Source organism: Zonotrichia albicollis, chromosome 3, assembly GCF_047830755.1.
Source record: "Zonotrichia albicollis isolate bZonAlb1 chromosome 3, bZonAlb1.hap1, whole genome shotgun sequence".
Taxonomy (NCBI): Eukaryota; Metazoa; Chordata; class Aves; order Passeriformes; family Passerellidae; genus Zonotrichia; species Zonotrichia albicollis.
The window spans coordinates 62,949,495-62,972,431 of record NC_133821.1 but is presented as its reverse complement, the minus strand read 5'-3'; the positions used below and the strand labels follow the sequence as shown (position 1 = coordinate 62,972,431).

General features: G+C 39.0%; 1 long non-coding RNA gene across 3 annotated transcripts in view; it reads right to left on the bottom strand.

The window, feature by feature from the left end:
• The window catches only part of LOC113459681 (uncharacterized), an 83,432-nt gene that overhangs the window by 25,042 nt on the left and 35,453 nt on the right, over window positions 1-22,937 (bottom strand). For all 3 annotated transcript variants that reach the window (XR_012579612.1, XR_003381168.2, XR_012579613.1), the window contains exon 2: window positions 3,874-3,938. This is a non-coding gene — a long non-coding RNA (uncharacterized LOC113459681). The remainder of the gene's footprint in view (window positions 1-3,873; window positions 3,939-22,937) is intronic.

The following is a 22,937-nucleotide window of genomic DNA, read 5'->3' as shown; positions in this document are numbered from 1 at the left end:
TGGAAAAAGGAGTTATAGAACAATTTCTTAGCAGATCTGGAAGAAAACACAATGTATTTTTCTGAAGGAAAATTCAGAATGTATATCCACTTTGCCCTCCTACAAGACTAAACAGCTCATTTTGCTTGTGGGCTGGCTGGTGAGAAAAAAACCCTGACGTTTTTTCACTGGCAACATATGTCTTTTTAGCTCACTTTAGTTTGTGAGAAAATATGTTTTGGTTTAAATCCCAGGTTAAGAAAACTATCCGTAATCTGTAACTGAAGATAAAATGACAGTGCTCCTTGCTGCTTTCTTCTAAATTTCTCAAAGAACTGACACAGAATAAATCTTTACCAAAGATATTGAAGCTTATTTTATTCATTCCTGCTATATAAATACACTTTGACTGAAGAAATATGGGAGTATTTTTTTCTTTAAGTTTTAAAGTTGATCATACTGCTCTTCAGATACACCAGATTTATGGCTGTGAAGCCTAAAGTCCTCATTTTATTCACTCCACATCAAAAGTTGTCTCCACATTATTTTTCCTAGAAGGCACCTAGAAGGAACAAGTTTAATGAAACAAAATAGAATAGATCAATCTCTGTGTTCATAGAATCTCTCATGTTTGTGCTGAAGCTTTAAATGTGTCAGTTAGTGCTTTGTTTTTGAGACAACACTCCTGTAGAAAATCAATTTGCATTCCCCTCACAAACTCAGACAGGTTTGGAAGGGATGCATATTTGATGTAACATATTTCTAGCTAGGGAAAAATAAAATATTGAGTATAGGTAATACTGAGTTGCTTTCAATCTCTAGCTTCAATGAGAAGCACTGCAAATAAATACAAACTAGATCATCCTAAAAATGGTTTCATTCAGGACATGCAATATCTTGTAAAATGTCCCAAAAGTGGCTATTTAGGATTCAACACTTCAGAGTTTAAAATGTCTTACTGCTAACTCAAAAACAGAATCCATTTGAATCTAAGAGAGTGGGGTTTTTTTTGGTTTTGGGTTTGGTTTGATTTTCTGATTCAACAATGGGAAGGAAAACGCATTGCTGCACAGGGAAATGATGGGTAAGGAGGCTACTTCACTTAAACTGCTTAGCTCATCTCCTAAAATTTTAAGCAATTATCCTTCATCTGTGTGTGTCTGGCTGATTTTCAAAATAGTCCAAGTAATACCAGTTGCACCCAGCTGATACTGTGGATCAGATGATTCACCTCTCTGGTCTGCATAGCAAAGGCTGATCATCTTTGCTTCCTGGAGAGTTGTGGTGTCTCAGAGTAAATGACTGCAGTGCTTTGGGTGGACTTCTGTAGTTTGCCATATGATGTTGTGAATGCGTTTGAAGAAAACAGTGTGTGCAATGTTGAGATAGAATGGAAACAAAGACAGTATGTATGAGAAAATAGCTTCACATATTAATGAAATGTGGCATCAAAAATGTGACTTAGGGAGAAAAAGTTACTATCTATCAGCTTTCAGCTGTTGTAAAGTTAAACCAAAGTGTAGATTAAAAAAATAAAAATTGTCAATGAAAAAAAACCTGATAAGATTAGTTGAGAGCTTTCGGAATTAATTTCCTAAAATGTGAGCAGGGTGGAAAACAGGTGCTTTAATAACATCTTGAAAATTCATACTCAGCCACTATTCAATCCAGAATACATCTTGGCTCTTCATCTTTGCCCATATGATTTCCTATAATGTATATTTAGCTATTTCAGCATGAACAGAAATGCTGTTACTTTACAAGGCCTAATAATTTCACATTTTGCATTATTCTTGGGGGAAATGGGATTCTTCTTTTAGCTACATGTTATGAGATGTTTCAACATGAAAGTTTATTCTGAAAAGGTCTAATAGCTCAGTCTCCACACAAAAGATATGTATTTGTCCCTCTCTTAGACAAAGAAAAAATCTCTTTTAAAAAATGAAGTGAGTGAAGTGGGAAGTGAAAAGAAGATGATACCCAGTATAAGAGAGCCACAAAAGCAGCATATTAGAGTTTCAGCCACAGAATGGGGAGCACAGGCTTGGATTTCAGGGACATGAAAATTTCATACATCATCAGGTCTAAAGTAAATCCCAAAATATAAAATTTAATTTCTGGAAAAATCATATAAAATCACTCATAATAATCAAACTTTGCATTTATTAAGACTTTGACTACATATTATTTCCATTTTGAAAGGTTTCCCATTTATTCCATTTAAATGCCTTTACTCCTCCTTTCTTTTTAATGTTGTCAGTTGCTCCTTAGAATATATGTGTTTTCTGGTTGTTTCTATATTTGTTTTCCCATATTTTTATTCCCATTTGTTTGCCATATACTTTAAATATAGCAAACATATTTAAATTTTAATTTTGGGCAGGCCTGAGGAAGCAACCCTCACTCTGTGCCCCCGCATCGCCTTCTGGATCCCTCCATTCACACAAAATCTCTGCTGTACTTGGACTTTTCTCTTTCAGAACCAGAATGAAACAATTGTGATCCTTAGTGGGCCATCACTGGATTTGAGTGTCCCCTCTAACAAAGCAATCATTCATGCCATTCTGAAGGTAGCTATGGTTTCCTTCACAGTACTGTATATTTATTTTACCAGGTATGACCTTACTAGGTGCCAGACTAGAAGGAATTTTGTATGGATTTTCTACACTGATAAGCCCCTGAGCTAGGTTAATTGTGTTCCACATGCAGATAGGAAATGTGCTCAAGGAGCAGCTCTTTCTAATAGATCAATATCAATTATATCAACAATCTGTACAAAGAAAAAAGGTTTGTTAAAGTTTCTTCAATCCCAGAGTTAATTTTCACTAAAAATTCGGCCTTCCAACAGTCTTTCAAAGAGAATGGTCTCTCCTCTTTTGAATGCATTGGACATTGAACTATTTAATAAATGAAATGGCAGCTAATATCCATAACACTCATATCCTTCAGGAGTTATATATGTTGAAGCAACATTCAGTTATGTATGGCTTAAGTGTTAGGAATCATCAGTTTATAGTACAAATTGTTTTGTTTCCATGTTATTTGCTCTGTATTAATACCAGTTTGTGAATATTTCTTACATTCAGAGATTTAAAAAATTATTCAGAGGTCATCAGAGTTGCTTCCTGAAAACAAGAAGGCAAGCAAAACTAAGTTTCTGTGGCATGACGTGTAGATAGAAAAATCCAACATACACACAACAGGTATGATAGAGACTTGACACACTATACTTTATTTATTTGCTATCGTTCAAAAAATTTATCCAGTTCCAAGGTGAAGACACCACATATTCATCACCATGAAGCTCAGTTGGTGCATACCCCACACAATTTTCTGAGTCTGGTTCTTTAAAAAATTTATATCTGAATGTTGATCTAACTCTACTTAGCCAAGCAAACGCATTTCCTCACAGCTGGAACTGGCAGAGCTTCGGGCAGTTTTCTGCTCCTGCTGTGCAAATATTTATTCTATTTCACTGTCACTTCTTCTGCCTCTCCAGAATGGAAATAATTCAAGTAGTAAAAGACCCTATCAAACTATCATAGCAATTAGACTATGTGTGTAAAAGCACAGAAGAAGCCCCAAAATTCACTTATATTCTAGAGGAAAAAAGAAAAAAAGAAACATTGCTGATCTCCCAATCATTACCACAGAACTTCTATAGTCTTAACATCTCCCTTATCTTTATTATCTTTTAATGAGTTCATTAGTAATTTCCATCACTCAATAGTTATCTAATTTTGGTCCACAACTGTTTTATCACAATGGATTTTTTTAAACATGAGGGATTCAGCGTATTTAGTAATAGTAAGAAATTGATAACAATTACTTAGACGAAATGTATTTTTGTTCAGCAAAAAGGTACAGCAAATCTTTTAATTAAAAGAATCTTACCCAGTTCAGGAACATTGGATTTTTTTCCTCGAGGAAATAATTTCTTTTGATAGATCACAAGCAAGCTAAAAGGAAAGGCAAAGGAAAATATAAAAATGAATAAACACTAATTTTGCTACTGGTGAATTTTACAGTGTTTCCCATCAGCTTTGCAGGAAACAGAATTGGTCATATGAGGACAACAGAATTTTGAAGAAATTAATTAGTCTTACTACTAAAATTTAAGGACTGTTCCTTTTTATCCACCATTTAATTTTTCAGTTATTTTGAGAAAAATAAAATATTAACAATATTCTGAAAGGAAATATTTTACTCTAAATTTCTCTCATTGCTGCTATTTACTTGAGCCCTGTTATCCATGCTGACTTTTAAGTAACCAGTATAGATATGCTAAATAAAAGCTTAAGGAGTAGGAAACAGTTGTGATGCTTGAACAAAAAATAAAGAACTCTAGAAATCCTTTCTCTGAAAGAAATTATTTCATATAAATAAAATACTAACCAGAAAATTATATTTTAAAAGAAAAAATTAAACTTTTCAAATATTTCTCACTTCACTATACTTTTATTAAATGAGTATTTTTCTAAATTAATTGTCAAGTTAAGAAAAATTATTTTCTTCTTAACAAAAACCTGGAAGAGGGAAAGAATGAATTAAAAACACTTAAAGGGACTTTCCATGCTGTCTGAAACCATCTTTTTGTAAAACCAGGTGAAAATGTAGATATTTATTGCTGTCAAGTCTGTCTATTTATTTTTTTCTCTGCATTCTTCCATTATTCAAAGAAATAGTTCATAAAGCTGCAGTGAAAGAGCCATGAGGTGAAATAAAATGAAGCAAATAGCCCTATGAGGGAGGCAGTTACTACTTGGTTCATAGTTTGCTTTTCATCAATACATTAGGAGTTTACTGTGACCACTGAAACCTTTTTCAGGAAGCACAAAAGACAAAGTATGAGAGACTTTGATGTGGCTTCAGTGTGTTCATGGAGATAGAGCAACCCATACTGCAATATCTGAACTTGCAGCGTCTGTCAAATTTTCAGCTTTTCTTTTCTGATGCCTTCTTGCTCAGAGTGACCTCTGCAGTGAGCAGACCAAAAGCAGTCCTAGGTGTTGTCTGCTCTGCCTGACCCACTGACTGAACTGATGTTTTTGGTCTGGGTGACCAAAAATTTAGTGCAGAACTTGTCTCTACTAACACACAACCAAATGTATTAGAAATCTGAAGAAAGAGAATTTTACATTTGCACAGAGCACCAAGTGCAAGAGGCCTCAGGATCATTAAATGTGTGCTGAACTGATATTTCAGTCTGTATAATACTAATTCTATTTCAGACTGAATCATATTCTTTCATTATGGACAGCAGAAACTCAACTGAAATGGTGCTAGAGCATATTTCAGGGATTGTTTATTTCAAAGCTGATGACAGATGCTGTTAAAGAATATTTTATTAGGACCCAAATGTGAAGACAGTTGCTTTGAGTAACCAGAAATTAAGATGGACATGTTTAATAATGAGAAAACTAGAGCAACAGCAACAATTAAACATTTCAACTCCTACCAGAAGTCTCACATGGAACAATCTGGAAACAATGTCAGAAAAGTTTTTCCAAAAATGAGTAAATTCAGCTCTTAGCCACAGTGATTTTATGTGATTTCAGAGGCCCAGGAGGATTCAGGATATTTACAGAACATCTTGTATGCAGACTGCAGATCTGTTTGTTCTCCTGTCACCTTTCCCAAAACCCTGCAATTTTGTTTTGACATGTAAAGGTTGAGTAAAATGCTGATTTATGAAAGAACCCCTTTCCTGTTTCCTAAGGGAAGGTATTCTCAACAAAGAAAATAGACATATGTTTTATCTCTTTCTGAGTTGATTTTTTCTGATTTTCTAGATTCAAAATGGCATAGCAGGAAATAAGGAGAATAAGAAGAGAAGAAAAAACGTGTTTGGAGGAATCAGTAGGAGCATGAGTGCATTGGGTCTGGCTTGGATTGAGATAGTTTTCCCCATAGCAGCTCTCACAGTGTTTTGTATACAGCTGTAAATAAAGCTTATCTGTAATTAAGCTTATACAACCTTAAATACAGCTGAATTTGGGAGGAAGCTGATAACACACCAATGCTTTGGCCACTTCTGAGCAGTGCTGGCACACTCCTCCACAAAGGCCAGAAGGCTTTGGGTGAGCAAGAGCCTGGGAGGGCTCGTGGCCAGGAGAGCTGGCCCAAACTGGAGAAAGGGATACTCCACACCATATGACATCATGCTCAGCAATAAAAGCTAAGAGAAACAAGAGGGGCAGAATATGGTAAAGATTAGTTTTGATTTCAGATTTTAACAATAATTTTAATTTCTGGTAAATTCTAACTTTTTTTTCTTTTTTTTCCTCACAATCTCTAGGACCCAGAAACCTGCTGTTCCCTAGTCCGTGATTTACCATTTTAATTTTATTTTAGCTCTCTGCTCTGAAAAGTAATCAAGCACAGATTCTACAAACAACAGAGAATGCCAAAGTAGAACACTTTGATATCAATAATCCTTTTCTTCTCCGCATATCGACAATGTGTGATTCCAGAAGCTCTCCAGGTGAAAAGGGAAATCTGCATTTTACCATTCAAAATTCATAAAGAAGAACTTTCCAAGCCATGGGACATTTTTGCATTTGTCTACTTCTATGTACCTGTCATATCTGAAATTACCTTCTCAAGATAACAGGCTCTGCTGTTGAAAGACCCTGCTTGTCTGTATGCTTCTACTGCTGAAATGATGCTTATTCTCTTTCTCCTGTTTGTGATAACATCAGCCAGGTTCATGAGCCAGGTGATCAGCTCTTGGACAGGGACCCAGGTACCTCCCAGAAAAATTTCCAGGCCTGCGGTGTGAAGGGAGTCAAAAATTAACTCTGGCTGATACATCTTGGTAAAAGCTGTTCTTAAGCTCATTTAGACACCAGCCAGGCTTTAGTCAAGCTAAAGCAATTAAGAATTCATGGATGAATACTTCAAATTTATTTCATTTATTCCTCATGCTTTACAATATTTTAATGAGTTAGAGATTAGCTCATAGTCCTTGAAAATCAGCAACTGTGTTAAACTAGGCTGGAATATATATGATTCACTTCTAACTGATAAAAATAGTACAATTGGGAATATGCTAATCATGTTGCTGGTGTTATGGTAACAATTGTAATAGAAAAACAAAATTAGTTTCTGTGGAATCATAGAAAAGCTGTTGTTTACATCCTTTGGAACTCATTTAACTCTACACTTTACAAGTAAATTTTAACCAAACGATATACTCAGTACACCACGCATATGAGTTATGCTAACTCAGGAAAGAAGGAATCAAACTAAATAAGTGGAGAAGCCAAAAAAAAAAGGAAAGAAGAGAAAAAAAAAAAAAGCTGCCCAAAACTAAAAAACTCCAACATTTCAGTTCTGGGAGACATTTCATGGGAAACTTCCACAGAAAATTAAAGGGCCAGTGCATGCTGGGAATTTTTCAAGAATGTCTTCTTGGAAGCACAGAAACAGTTCATCCCTTTTAGAGGTAAGGGAGGTAGCCAGAGCAAGTGACCACTTCTGAGCCTGCTCAAAACCAAAAGAGAGGCAGACCAGAGATGGAAATATGGACAAATGCCCATTGAGAACTTTAGGGCATTGCCAGGGCATGCAGAGATGGGTTAGAAAAGTAAAAGCTGAGCTTGAGCTTAAGGCATTGACCACCTCCCTAGGAACCTGTTCCAGCATTTGACCACTCTATTGGTAAAGAAATGCTTCCCATTGTCCAGTCTAAAATTCCTCTGGTGCAGCTTTGAACCATTTCCACGTGTCCTGTCAAGAGATTCCAAGGAGAAGAGATGAGCACTTCCACATCACATCCTCAGGAAGCTGCAGAGAGCAATGAGGTCCCCCTCAGCCGTCTCTCTAAATTAGGCAAACCCAGAGTTCTCAGCCATTCCTTCCAGCCCTTGCACTAGCTTTGTTACCTTTGCTGCTCTGGATGCATTCAAGGATGTAATGGAGAAATCAAGAAATTTTTTGAATAAAATGATGAAAAAAATTTAAAATTTAAAATCCAATACAGTAAAAAAAAAAAAATATTGCTGACATAGTTAGGGCTATGATTTTGGTTAGTTGATTAGTGTCTTGGGTCAAATTTATAGTTAGAGCTCTGCTCAAGGAAACCCCACAGCTATTTTGAATTTCATGTGCTCAGAGAAGCAGGACTTCATGGGTCATTACATCCTTAAATGCATCCAGAGCAGCAAAGGCAACAAAGACACTAAGCAACTAACCAATATCATAGCCCTAACTATGCCAGCAATATTTTTTGGACTGTATTGGATTTTAATTTTTTTTCATCATCTTATTCAAAAAAATTCTTGATTTCTCCTTTTAGACAGTGTAATTAAAATTATCCTTATATTGCATTGTAAAGATTTTGGCTTTCTCCTTGGCTTATTTATTTAGTTAGTTACTTAGTTACTTAAAATATTTTTTTCCATTGTTAGAGACAATGGTTTCCAGGTACAAACATGCATTTAAAAAACAATGCATGAATGAAGCATAGATATCTTGCATATTACACATAGATTGCTCTAAGGGTATTTGAAAGATGGGAGATTGTGTTTTGAGGCATGAAAAATGAGAACTTTCATATAATTAAAGGAAACAAATATTAAAATTTTCTATTGAACACTTAAACCTAACCATTTAGTTTAGTAATTGTTGTAGTTCAAAGTCGAAAACTATTTGCAAGCATCCAGATTAGAAAATGATGATTTTTTAAAGACCTTTAGAAGCTGTTTAAAATATCAGATGTATTTATGTATTTTTATATGAATTCAAATAATTCATATTATGAAGTTATTAAGTTGTAATGTCTATAATTTAGAACAAGTTCCCCTCAGTTTTTCTTAATGTATGACCTTTTTCTACTTCCAGAGATTACATCCTATAAACCATATATACCCCATTAATGAGATAAATCTGGCTTTTAAACATTTTGTACCTCTATCATGGCAGTTAAGCACAGGCAGGTCAAAATGTACTGTTCTGGAAGATCTCATTAAAAATCAATATTTAAGTAACGACTGCAAGAAAATATATTTGAAAGGGATTGATTTCACTTTTTTCTTTTTCATTGTCTTACCAGAGTGTGCAAGTTATTTTTACTTAGCTAGAACAGACAATATCCAAGCTCATGAAATATGTATGGAGTCATCCTCCGATGACAAAGGTAAGGAGGCTGAAAACTCATTGAGAAAGTCTGTCTCCTGAATGTTTCTGCCCTGTGTGGCAGGACGGCGGTGCCCACGCACCGCTCACTTGGAGCATTGCTGTGAGTCACCACTGACGGAAGGAATATGATTGCAGCTTCTTGCCCTTGCACATTTTATGTTATCATTTTTCTTCATCAGTTGATGTGTTGATTCCTTAAAGGCGATGGACACTGGCCCTACAAGTTTTAGAGGGAAAGAGTAAACCACATTAGGTTGTGCCTTCATTAGCAACTTGGCAGCAGTTTGGTTTTGAAGCCCTGACAATCTGTATTTACTTGGGGACAGGGCTGAGTCCTCAGGGTGGTTTTAATGCTGAAGAGCTAAATTCCCTCCATGGGGGACTAAACTGTGGGCTGTGCTCCAAAAGGCTCTGAGCCAGTGTGACTCATGCTCCCCAAAGAGCTTCTGAAGTGAGCAGCAGACACTCGTGATCAATCTTGAGAGCTCACAGCAAGCTGGAATATTTCTAAGCAATGTAGAGGGACAGAGGCTCTGGAAGGCTTTCTGCTGGCTCACTGCTGCCAGACTTCAGATCATTCTTCTGACTCTCTTGCTCCTCTCTCATCCTATTTCTGTGGTTGTCTGAACTCCCCTGATCTCACTAAACATCTTAATGTTCAGATGAACTTTTAATAATATTCAAAATTATTTAATTGTTTTTCCATATGTTTCTGCCATGTTGACACTATTCATTGCTCAGAAAATTCTAGGAAGAGCAGCCTTTGGCTGTATCAGGGGCTGTTAACATCTGTGTGTGAACGATGACTGTTTCCAGGTACACAGCACAGAACGCAGTACAATTAGGGCAGGGTCCTTGAAGTCATGCTTTGAAGGTATGCACTTGTTCCTTAAGCACTTGAGAGATCTTTGGCTGGAGGAATAACTCACATTCACACTCCTGAAGTGACTTGCCAGGGCTGGAAAACATGAGAAACCTGATGAGTATGCAGCCCTGTCTCTGCAGAAAACACCTGCAAAGCTACATCTTACAGCGTTCTTGCAAGGTTTGTGCCAGCAGCTCTCTTTCTGTGTCCTCTGTTACACAAAAGCATGATTGACCATTTAGAGATAAACACAGGACTACAGTTCTTGTACAGGCATCACATATACACAAATAGGTACATACTCATGTAAAAATGAACAACTTGTCTCTGCCTGGTGGCTGATGAGATTCAGAGCTCACCAGGAGATTTTATTTGAGACTCTCTGGTATCTGTCAGAAACATATAATGCCTTCAGTATCCAGCCCCTAAAGCCCTAAGCCTAAACTCCAGTTAGGCCGACCTGAAGTTTGTTAGAGTCACACCCATCCACACACCCACACACATACAAAGTGTCTCCAGTAGCTGGTCCACAAATCTTGTCTTATTCTCCCAGCTAGTCTGATGTGAAGGATCACGCATGTCAGACGCAGAAAGAGGAGAACAATCATACTGGCAAACAGAGTTGATTGGGTGCAGGACTTGATCAGACAATCGTTCTGCTCAGTGTCTGGTCAGATGGCCCTGTAAAAATATCCAACCAGAAAAGAAAGAGAGGAGTTGTCTGTGGAGCTGGTGGTAGAACACTCAGCACCTTGCACGTTGACAGGAATTTCAGTGTCTGGAAAGCAGACTGGCAGAGGCACAGGATACAGGGAGCAGCTAAAATGTTTCTGGAGACTTTCTGGCTCTTTAGTGCTGCAAAACTGTGCTCCCAGGCAGCAGCTGGTGAGCCAGATGTTGGAGAAAAAAGTAACTCAGATGATGAAAGGGTTGATTTCTGTAACTCCGGGGTCTAATCAGACATCTCTCTTCTGCCTGCTTCTTACATATCCTTTATCAATTTTTCCCCCTCTTGTGCCGCAGCTGCTACTCACAAAGTTCCCATGAAACATCCTTCCCTTTCTCCTACTCCCTGGGAGCTCTTCAGTGAGCAAAAAGCAAATATGTTCTTCTCACTTTCTTCTCCCCTTCCTCATGAGCTGAATATAGAATCACATCCCTGCTTTCTCCAAGTCTAACTACCCTCACCAAGGTGCCAGAGCAGTATGCACACTACAGGAGAAGGGTGTTTCCCAAATCATGTGCAAGCAAAGCCATCAGCTAGTATATAGGAAAGGTCAAAGAGAGCTTTGAAACTCTGAGGAGACATGATGGAAATAATCATACCTGCCTTGGAACAACTTTGGTGTAAGAGTGAGGGGGAAGCAGTCAAACCTTAAAGAGACAAGGAGAATGTGACCTCACTCCTTCATTCCCCTCCTTTTTCTTTTTTCCTTGGGAAGCTATGCTTTCTCATTTTTTCATTGCAGTTACCACTCCACACTAGAGCAGGCATTGACATTTAAGCATATTCCTTCTGATATACTCAGTTCATTCCTAGATATATATTCATAATCTTCAATAAACAAGGAACAGAAATTTTTCTTGCTTCAAGAACCACACTGTCATGTGATCCACAGAGGTTTTGGAGGGCTGCCTGCCAGAAATTGTTCAATGTGGATCAAGGGGCTCTCCAGAGTGCTTGCAGTGTTTTGCACAGGAACAATGGATTAACATGAAATCAATGTTGGGGCATGCTGTCTGGTAACTTGCTTTCCAAAATTTCGGGGGCAAAGGGCACAGTTGGAACAAGTGGCCATGTGTGAACAGTCTTATTCCTCCTAGACTCCTAGATTTACCAGTACAGGAGTAGGCATAAACTCATGTCCCAGGTTATCTGTCCGGTTTATCTCGGCTGTTTGAGGGGCCTGGAAAGGCCCGGAGTGGCCTTGGGGCAGCCCGCGTATCAAAGGACGAGAAGAGGCTTCAGTTCTTCTTTTGGTTTTTATGTTTATTAATTGTTTATCTAAAAGATGTTCTTTCAGCCGAACAGAGATCTGCTCAGCAGTCAGCCATGAGCACACTGTCTGCCCTCCCGGCCAGCCACGTATCTTTATACCCATTGTTACGTGTACAATATTTATCATTTTTCCCCAATACCATTTATTCTTATAACTCGGTGCACTCTCAGTAATAACCAATCCAAAGGTGCCACCGTGGCCAAAGAAGATGGAGGAGAAGAGGAAGAAGAAGGAGGACAGGACACACCCCAATTCCTCCATCTTACTCCTCTAAACCCCCCTGTACATAAATCCTAAACCCTGTTTCTCACCCTCTAATTAACTAATCCCTTCACCATTCACCCTGGTGAAGCCCTCATCCTTGTCGTCTCCTGTGTAGGACCAAAGTCCAGCCACCAGACACTTCTGGCAACATTCCAGGAGTCCCGAGCCCCCCAAGGTGGTCTCGGTGGCTCAGCATCTCAGGACTGAGATCTTGAGATCCGACATCTCCCCCTTCTATTTGCAACAAGAAACCCTTTTTTACAATCCGATTCATGGCACCTGGGACGACAAGGATGAGGATTAGGAGAACTATTAAAACATAAAACCTTACCCTTAAAATTCCTCTCCAAATGGGAGAGATGTCAAAGAAATCTACCCTTAAAATTCCTCTCCAAATGGGAGAAATGTCAAAGAAATCTGCCCTTAAAATTCCTCTCCAAATGGGAGAGATGTCAAAGAAATCTTTGATCTATTGATCAAAGGATCAATATATGATCCTTTGTCAGTTTTCCCTGTAATAGGTAAATTTACCCCATTGCCTATTGCAATTCAAGACCCCAAGGAGAAAACCCCCAGAGTCTTTCGTCCTTATACAGAAATATTCAAGACCCCAAAGAGAAAACCCCCCAGAGTCTTTCGTTTCTCTTGTTTCTCTTCTGAGTTGTCCTTTGCAGTCTGAGTCCCGACTTTTGTCTGAGTATTCGTTTCTTCTTATATCTTGTTGAGGAAAATCGCTGCATAGTTGCAGACTCGTTACGAAATAACACTGTGGCTCTGCTGAACTGATCTGGCCTGTCGTGCACTTCGGTCATTCCCCCACGAGGTGGCGCTGTCACCGGGCTCCGCGGCTGGGAGCCATGAACACAGCTGCCTCTCATTCGGCCGATTGTCGCTGTTTGCAAGCTTACTTGAGACCGGGGTTACCTGGTTTTTGATTCAACTGACAATAGGGTTAGAACACACAAGCTTCCCCAGGAGGGGAGAGCCTTGGACTCCACGAGGGTTTTTTACCAAAGGCACCAAGTCTGGAGAGGGTCCCTCCTCGCCCGAGACGTTACCGGGGGTCTGGCCCGCCCCCACCCGCGCTCTGCGCATGCGTGCTTTCCGAGCCGCCCCCTGTCTCCCCCGAGGTAATTTCTCCCTCTCCCTTTTGTTCCGCCTCTGAATTTTCCCCCCTCGGTCTGCCCCTGACTCTGTCTCCACCTCCTCCGACGCTGTGTGTGTGCAGCGCGCTCCCGCCGGCACTGTGCTCTCTGCGCCTGCGCCCGCCGCGACTCGCACCGGGTTTTTTGCGTCACAACCGCGCGCCTCCTGCGTCTCACGGCAGCCTTTTGGGGTTGCGCAATTTCCCCTATGCCGCTGCCCATGTCGGACGCCCCTGCTGCGCTGGCATGTGACTTCTCTCCCCGGGTTTTCGCGAATTTCGCCCGCGACACACGCTTCCGCACCCCTGCCGGTCGGGACCACTGCTGCCCCTGGCCCTGAGTCAAGCAAAGCCGCGCGAAAACACCTGTCCCTTGTTTTTTCTTCAGCCGCGCTCCCCGCCTGCTCCGCCGCTGCCTGGCTGCCGCGAGAAAGCGCCTCCCCCGATCCCTTTTCTCCCCCCCCTGCTCCCCCTCTGCTCCTGAGTCCTCCATGCTCTCTGGGCTTTCAGGACGCTTTTGGGGTTTTCTGGGGTTTCTGGGTTTTGGGACCGGGTATTTTAATATTATTTCCTGCCCTCTTTCCTCGAGAGCCCTTCCCCCTGGCTTCTTAAGGCCAGAGCTAACTTTTTTCCAGAGTCTTGCTCCCCCCCAGATGTCTGCTGCATCTGCTGGGTTTCTTCTTCCTGGCCTTTTAAGGCCAGAGCTAATTTTTTTTTTTTTCCTGGAGTCATGCCCCCCCCCCCCCCCCCCAGATGTCTGCTGCGTCTGGAGGTTTTCCTTCCTGGCCTTTTAAGGCCAGAGCTAATTTTTTTTTTTGTGTATGTTTGTGTCACACCTTATAAGGCGGACAAAATTTCCCGTTGTTCCTGGGAAAGTGTGCCCCCCATGTTCTTATTTCTGGGCTTTCTTACCAAATTTTTCGTCAGGGCAGTCTGGAGGTCTCGGTCTCTGTCCAGCAGATCATGAGAGGTGGTCCCAGGGCGCCTTTGGTTCCAGTCCAGGCTGTTCTGCTACGAATTGTCTTCGGCAGAAACTGAGAGATGGATTCCTCAGTGACTGCTGTTTTTTGTAGACTCTGTTGGCTTTTTGTTTTCTTCTTCTCTCTGGTCTTCAGGGCTTTAAGGGTGCCCCCCCCGAAAGGTTGTGGTGGTCAGAGCTCACCCAGTGGAAGCCAAATGTCCGGTTTATCTCGGCTGTTTGAGGGGCCTGGAAAGGCCCAGAGTGGCCTTGGGGCAGCCCGCGTATCAAAGGACGAGAAGAGGCTTCAGTTCTTCTTTTGGTTTTTATGTTTATTAATTGTTTATCTAAAAGATGTTCTTTCAGCCGAACAGAGATCTGCTCAGCAGTCAGCCATGAGCACACTGTCTGCCCTCCCGGCCAGCCACGTATCTTTATACCCATTGTTACGTGTACAATATTTATCATTTTTCCCCAATACCATTTATTCTTATAACTCGGTGCACTCTCAGTAATAACCAATCCAAAGGTGCCACCGTGGCCAAAGAAGATGGAGGAGAAGAGGAAGAAGAAGGAGGACAGGACACACCCCAATTCCTCCATCTTACTCCTCTAAACCCCCCTGTACATAAATCCTAAACCTTGTTTCTCACCCTCTAATTAACTAATCCCTTCACCATTCACCCTGGTGAAGCCCTCATCCTTGTCGTCTCCTGTGTAGGACCAAAGTCCAGCCACCAGACACTTCTGGCAACATTCCAGGAGTCCCGAGCCCCCCAAGGTGGTCTCGGTGGCTCAGCATCTCAGGACTGAGATCTTGAGATCCGACAGTTATCCACAAACATCTTCCCACTGAATCAGTCTATTTCTTCCTAAGACAAAATACTGGTGGCTCCCTATTAATCTTAATAGAGTACAGTGCAGAAGGTGATACTTCTGGATCTCTTAGTTTTACAGAAACAAGCTGCTCCAAACAAGGTGGTTCTATTTCCTTCGTGATGATTTTGCTTCAGTCACCAGGAATTGGGCAGAAACCTCTCCAGCATTATGCATGAGTTTGAAGAAGTTTTCAACCAAAATAAGAGTTTCTAAACATCTATTCTATAAGTGAAGAAAGAAAAATTGTATTCTATATTGATATTAAGTGATTCTGCACGCAAATGCATCTGAAATAAAATAATGGATAACTGGCAAAGTAGTAGTAAAGAAAAAAATAAGAGGGAGGTGAACATTGTTTATGTCTTAATGTTGACAGCTAAATGATCAGCATTCTATGTATTAGCAATTTATGTCACATTAATGAGTATAAGCCTGATTCATTTAGAGTAATTAAAAATATTTCATTGGTGATAACTGAGGGCTTATTCAGTCTCTGCAACATGCAGCAGTTTTTCAATGAATTTTTGCCTTTAAATTTTGATTCCTTCCATCATTCTTGTTTGGTTTTTCCTCAGATCTGAAAAAACCTTTCACTTTTAAATTTTATAATGAAGAAAACAAAGTCATGGCTGCCTTTTATCTAAACTGGGTCAACAAAACAGTGTTTCTGTGTTTCAATAATGGAGTGAACTGGATGCATTCAATCCCAGTGTCTGAGGAGCCAAGATTATGTTGTTTTAAAATACAGAAATGGTGTGGTTTTGTGATGTCAAAGAACTACATTTCCCTCTCCTATTGAGCCATCTTGTGGTTAATAGCTGTAATGTACTTTTGAATACACAACGAACATGATGGGAAAGTGTTATTCCAGTGTTATTACAATGTTACATTATTAAGAGTTACTTTCTTATATTCTTGGATGTTAAAACAAAAGGTTTTTTTGAACATAAAATAGATGTATTATAGTATGATAAATGTAAATATAAAATAATGTGTAAAATAGGGAGAAGAAATCATCATTGTTTAATTTAAAATAGGCTATTATCAGTATCAATAAAGAAGCTAGTGTAGTACATGGCAAATGAGCCCACACATTTTCTGTAAAGAAAATATATGTTAATAAAAAAAGCATTTTTCTAGGCCTGAGACCTAAAGCTGGAGTGTCCTGAAGTTATATGGACTCCCATAAACAGTTTGGGAAACAGATTTTAACATGAGTATTAATACATTTCTCATATACTTTAGTTGTTAAGACCACAGTGATGTTCAGTTCTACTATTTACTTGGTAGATTTTTCTGCTATGTAGAATGAGAAAATTATTGTGTGATGTGGAGACAGTAAGACATAAACCATAGGACAGTTTGGGCTGGAAGGAACCTTAAAACTCATCTAGTCTACTCCCCCTGCCATGGGCAAGGACACCTCCCACCAGTCCAGGTAAACAACAAAAGAGATTTCTTTCTTGCACTACATGTATGCTGTATAATACAGATCACACAAAAGAGAGTGACAAGTGAATGCAGCTGTATTACATTACTAATAGGGACTCAGTGAAAGAACATTATGGGGAACAGTAAAACCATGAAAAAATTTCCATCAAAAAAGAAGCAGGTCATGCTGTGGAACATCCTAGAGAAAAAGTGAGTAATTCAGTTATTAGTCAGAACTGAACGAGTCTCATTCCTCGTGCTAGTGACTGTTTAATGGTTAAGCTCCATGTAACTCCATGCATTGTGAAGCAGCTCCTCTACAGATTTTTTAAGCCTTTGACAACATTTGAAACCCATGTGATATCTGGCATAAAATGGATCAGTGGCAATCCTCTGAGGGGAAGAACAGAGCAGTGAATAGATTCTCTAGGTGGTGTCTGGAACAGCAGAAATGAAAAAGAGAGGTTTAAAACATTTCACCCTTTATTCTCAACCAAGAGAACTCAATGGAAAAACAGGTCACCATAAGGTAATTCTAATAATGAAAGCAGTTTATTTGAAGTCCTTAATGATTTATGATTTCTTGCTTAATTTTGTCAAGGGATGCTGACTAGGCAGCTATTGAAGACATTCAATGCCCAAGACAAAAATTTAATATGCATGTATACTATTTAGAAAGAAAAAACCCCAAAACTTCCAAAAGGAAAGATATAAACATTGGAAGACTTGTGCCTTATAGAACAGCAAATCTGGCTGGTTATGTGAGAACCTGCTGAGGAACTCATATTTTGGGAGAAGTGACTTGAAGGAATATTATGGGCTCATCTTGACAAACTAGTAAGAATTTATTGAGACAAGGAAATCACTGAATTTAAACTTAAGTTTATGAAGGTTGAAAGTGTTCTGGTCATAAAATGTGGTAGTAAATCTGTAACACTGCTAGTAAAGAGGTCTAATACTCAGAAATAAAGGCAAGCAAGTCAACACAAACCAAGTCACTACAACGTGTGTGTGTGTGCGTGTTTGTGTGCTCATGGACATGTTCACAGGTGTGTGTTTTCACAAGCACCAACAAAATCTTGGTCACACTGACCAAGAAGACAGCTACATTTTTACAATGGTGACAAGACTGAGCCAATCTGAAAAGCAAAAGGGAGATTGATTAATGGATGTTAATGTCTGTGGCAGATCACTAGCGGTATTGCTAAAATCTGAGGGTGTTCAGTCTGGGGAAGATCAAACTCAGGGGAGACCTCAGTCTTCTCTACTGCCTGAAAGGAGGGTGTAGCCAGGTGGGGATGGCTCCTTCTACCATGTTTCAAGTGAAAGCATAAGGAGAAATGATCTTAAACTGAATATCTAGTTCAGATTAGATATTATGCTTCAGGGGAGCCAACAGCTTCATCTTTTACAGTTATTTGTGTTTATTTAGTGTGTTTTATAGGTATAGAAAGCAAATGTAGTAATTATTTTAAAAAAAAGTTGGAAATGGGAATGACTTACAAATTTCTTTTGTGATTGCAAATGGATTTAGAAGACAGATTCTAAGAATATGTTCAAATGTGACATTAAATTACTGGTTTTGATAGGTGTGTATTTGCACACAGCTGGAATACTTTGTGTGCTAATGGAGAATCTCCTATGTTAGGAAAATTCCCAAATACTCTGCTACAATTTCGTATTTATCTGTCCCTCACAAATTAAAATAATGTGCTCAAAAGTGAGAGTGAAAAGCAGGAAGGCTCAAAAACAGGGTAAAAAAAACAACCTCTTTTAACAAATGCACAGTTTTCCAAACCATACTTAACAAAAGGCATAAGAGGACACTTATGATTCCAGTGAAATGAAGAGAGAGCACATAAAAAGACACAAAAGGTGCAGGATGGACTTCCTTAAAGTACCTAATAAAACATATGAAGAAAATTCTCAATTCATAAAAATTTATAGAAAATTTTAGTAATATTTTACTACAGATGTAAAACTGATTCAGTACAAATTAAATTGACTAGAAAAAACAAAAAACCTATGAAACCTACCAAGGTTTAAAATCAATATATTAATAAAAAACTGCAGGGTTGGACAAAGAATGATTGCTTTCCTCATGACTGTGTCTGTAGCTGGGCAGAAAGTGTTTGTGTTCCAATACTGCCTGCTATAAGGTTCAATAATCAATTCAGGAATGGATGGAAAAATTTTGGTGCTCCAGGAACAAGGCCTCTCAAAAGGCTGTGGGTGCAGGAGTGGACCGCAGGGGGTGTGCAGGCCTTGGAAAAGATGCGGCAGTGAATTGCAGCACAAAAGAAATCCAGAAACCACATGAAACCTTTTATCCCCATAAAACACCATTTCACCACAAGCAACAAGTACCTTAATGCAGTTTTCAATGAGTTGTTCTTTTTTTTTCATTTTTAATCCTGACTTTTCAAGTGCTCCCTTCAGGACAGACATCTCCAAGATGCTAGGATACAACGTAAAAAAAAGGGTATTCCAAGAAAGCATAACAAAAATGCAGAAAAATTTACAGCCTCGTTGAAAAAAACCCCAAAACACAGAGCTCTAAAGTAAGGTGGGGAAGGATGCACAGAAAAGTCGCAGGAAATTTTACATTGTAAATATATGACACAATACCTAACATGTGCAAATATGAATTTAGCGAATAGGGTTGGGGCTCCACCAAGGGTTACCATCTAAAAACCCACGGGGCCAAGAACTGATGGCAAACTGCAGCTGCAAAAGGCTTTCAAAGGGGAAGGAAAAACTGCTACAAAAAGGCTGCCTTAATGGCTTTTTCCTCAAGACAAACATCAGTCCCAGGCTGATTTACTGACTAGTGTTAGGGTTACGCCTAGAGTTAGCGTTTCAAAAACCACAGAGCCCAGAACTCCAGGCACACAACAGCTGCCAAAGCAAACCGAAGGGGAAGGCAAAACTGCCAAAAGATGGCGGCCTCAAGGCATTTTGCATTGGGACAAGACTCTGACCTATGCTGCTATTACTGATGAGGGTTAGGGTTACACCTAGGGTTAGCGTCTCAAAAACCATGGAGCCCAGAGCTCCAGGCACACAACAGCTGCCAAAGGAATCCCAATGGAAAGCAAAACTTCCACAACATGGCTGCCTCCACAGCTTTTGCCTCAGGACCCACCTGAGCCACAGGCTGCTTTTACTGGTACACCATGTAGTATTTACAAAGAATATGGTAACAGACTAAACTGTCAAGGTGATTTAGAGGGATGAAAATTTAATTATAAATCTTCTAATAATGTCTCAGCATATTAGATACCCTATAGTTTTTTCAATATTCTTCAAGATTCACAAAATCTTAATAACAAAAGGAACTGAAATGAAAATAATTTTGTTTATATTAATACTCCAGATTTGTCATTAAACAGTGTTTATTAAAACATTTTAATGCCCACTAGTCATGCTGATGAACCAGAAATTTTTGTTGTAACAGAGTCCAAAATTCCTGTCCATTGCTGTGTTACTGTATAACATCCTCATTGGAACAGTCTTTGCAGCAATACAAAGTTGAGTACGACTGGTTTATTCTGTTTCAGGGAATACACATGGGATTTTGCATTTACACTGTACAAACCTGAATTTTAAGGAATTGGGCTAGTGTTCTCATGAGAATACACTCTCTTACAAGATTTGTAGCACAGCAGCCTTTTCTAGTAAAAACTCAATTAATATTTAAATGCAAACAAACAAACAAACCCAAACCACAAAATTCAAGCATTTCCTGTGGGACTTGACTAAAGCAACAATTAATGTCTCAGTAAACTGAAAAGCTGCTAAAAGCAACCACCATTTGGTAGCCGAAAAAGTGTTTTTATATAGGTCTAACAGAGGGGTAACTATGGAAATAGAGCCAAGACATGCACAATCCCTTCCTCCAAGAAAGTTCATGGACATTGATCGCACAGTGTCTGCCTGTTAGTCACCATTAGTCATTTTCTTAGTCACCCCTTTTCCTTTCATTAATAAAGAAAATTATTTATTCAACTCTTTGAGAGCTGTAAGGAATTTCATCCTTCTTTTGCTCTCAGCAGCAGAATGTCCCACATCTCTTTTGGGTGAGAGAAAAGAAAGCTGATGTCTCAGAGTAGCTACAGTGTTTTCTAAAACTTCAGGTTTTAAGGTCCTACAGTGTTTGACTGGGTTCGCAGAACTGAAGCCTCTATGAAACACACTTTCACACTGTGGGAAGGCTGAGAGAAAAGCAGCACCTCATTTCTTTCTGGAAGTATCAACTGTGAATTCCCATGGAGGACAACACCCTGCAGGGGCAAAAATACTTGAAAAACAAGCCTTCTTTCCACTGCTAATGAAACATACAAGCATGTCATCAAGTGTGGAGATGTTGTAAAGAGTATTCTGAAATGTCTCATGTATTAACTTGTCCAGTCTATGGTTATCAAATCTTGCCCTATAAAACCTGTTCACTTTATTCTAGAAGACATCTATAAATCCAGAGACCACTTAGGAAAAACCATTCTTTTTTAATGACCATTAATGCCCAGATAATTCTTTCAAGATTTCTTCTTTTTTTTTTTCTTTCTCTCTTAAAACAGTTTTAGGGTTTTAACTTTGTCAAAAAGTAATTAAAAGAACCAAAGAAAAACTTATTTTCTTATTTGAAGAAGAATGATCTTTTACTGTACAAGAGCGTTCAACAACTTGGGAAGATGCATTTTTACACTAACAATGTATTTTTGTACTAACAAGTACAGAATTTAAACATTTTTCTTGATGTTAATTATAATTATTAGAATAGGGTTTAATTATTTTTAATATGGATTTCCTATACATACTTTAACTTCATCATATGCTTGTCTGTGAGGACGTTAAGTTCAAGACCAAGTCAACACAGCAGTGAAATGAGAAAGCCAAGAAAGCTTCAAATGCTACAGTATTTCAAAGTTCAAAAGAGACTCATTTAATTTTTCCCTGAAAATTCACAGAAACCAAGAGTTCTGCTCAACACATGCACACGTGGACTCAAATTTACCCAGTTTTCTTAGTAAATTAACAAAGAAATAAGGAGTTGTCCATCTTCTTCAAGGAAGATTGACAAAATACAAAAAAAAAGTATATATTTGCAAAATCTGTTGCCAGCTGGAATTGCTTAGAACTCTTTGCCTCAGATTGACTGGTTCAGGTGGAGATTTACCTTAAACTGAGCCTGAAGACAACAAGTAAAGAACTATTATTAGAACTTGTATGGTTTTGCCTTTTTTTTTCCCTAGTAAAAGGGGATGAAAAATTGTAAGAACATCTTAATCTAATACTTATGGAAGAGACTTTTTCTGCCAGATATGGGAAATATTCTCAAACATGCCTGTTTTGGAGTGAGAGCTGAAAATTTTTACACAGCTCCCTGTCTTTATAATGGAATAAATTGTCCCAGCAAACATGCCATGCAAGATTTCATCATCAGTCACTGCTATTCCCTCCCGCCAGAATCCTTGCATACCCTACTTAAGGTAGCTGAATGTTTATCAGACAAAAAAAGTCTCCAGAAACAACTAACTGGAGCACTTGGAAGTCAAGAAAACCTGTTTAAATCAAGCAGTTAGAGACTTAGAAGTAAATGCCACAATGCCTTATTACTTATATAAGTAATTATTCCATGGGGCTCCTGTGTAAATCATGTTCATAAACCATTCAGCCTGGACACAACTCACCTTGGCTGTATTTGGGGCAACATGAAATCCATCTGGTTTACCCTGATCACTCCTCCTAAGTCAGCCTCACATACAACACCCAAGTTGAAACAGTGAGGGTGAAATATCTGTTTGGGCTCACTTGCCAACCAACCTAATCTCAGAAGCTGTCTTTAGCAACTTTATCAGCAGAAAAATCATGGCCTTTTTAGCTTTAGGGGCAGATTTCAAAGATCAGTGGTTAAGCATTGGTGATTGATGTAACCCCGTGCAGTGCTGAGATTACATCAGAGCCTGGGTGGCTCTGGAAGACCCTGGGTGGCCCTAGATATAACTGATCATCTGAGATTTACAAAATTGATCCTAAATCTGATATTTATTTTTCCAAACATAAAAAAAAATCCAGATTGTTTTTAAGCAGTAATTAAGTTACTCCTTTCAATTTCATTAGAATCCCACTTCACAGCAATAAAATGAGGTTGATTGCCCATATAACTGGTGTGCATTTCATTGCATAACGTCCAGACTGAGACAACCTCTACACCTGCTCTTTTACCCAGACCTTTAGCCTTTCCATTTTCTTCCAGCTTCTACCACATCCAGAAAA